The sequence below is a fragment of the Gavialis gangeticus genome, unplaced genomic scaffold, assembly GCF_001723915.1.
Source record: "Gavialis gangeticus isolate Ggan-Ray unplaced genomic scaffold, GavGan_comp1, whole genome shotgun sequence".
Taxonomy (NCBI): Eukaryota; Metazoa; Chordata; order Crocodylia; family Gavialidae; genus Gavialis; species Gavialis gangeticus.
The window spans coordinates 76531684-76532157 of NW_017729024.1; the positions used below are offsets into that span (position 1 = coordinate 76531684).

General features: G+C 49.6%; 1 protein-coding gene across 2 annotated transcripts in view; it reads right to left on the reverse strand.

Moving 5' to 3' along the window:
- EPB41L4A (erythrocyte membrane protein band 4.1 like 4A) overlaps nucleotides 1-474 on the reverse strand; it is a 285877-nt gene that overhangs the window by 137461 nt on the left and 147942 nt on the right. The gene's annotated exons all lie outside the window — the stretch shown is intronic.

Below are 474 nucleotides of genomic sequence, written 5' to 3' on the forward strand. Positions count from 1 at the left end.
CAGGCAGACCTGGACAGGTTGGACAAATGGGCAGAAAACAATAGAATGCGATTTAACAAGAAGAAATGCAAAGTGCTGCACCTATGGAGGAAAAATGTCCAGCATACCTACTGCTTAGGAAATGACCTGCTCGGTAGCACAGAAGCGGAAAGGAATCTTGGGAGTCCTAGTGGACTCCAAGATGAACACGAGTCGTCAGTGTGACGAAGTCATCAGAAAAGCTAACTGCACTTTATCATGCATCAGCAGATGCATGACAAACAGAACCAAGGAGGTGATACTTCCCCTCTATCGGGCACTGGTCAGACTGCAGTTGGAATACTGCATGCAGTTTTGCGTGCCGCACTTCAAGGGGGATGTGGATAACCTGGAGAGGGTCCAGAGAAGAGCCACTCGTATGGTTAAGGGCTTGCAAGCCAAGCCCTACGAGGAGAGACTAGGGCACCTGGACCTCTTCAGACTCTGCAAGAGAAG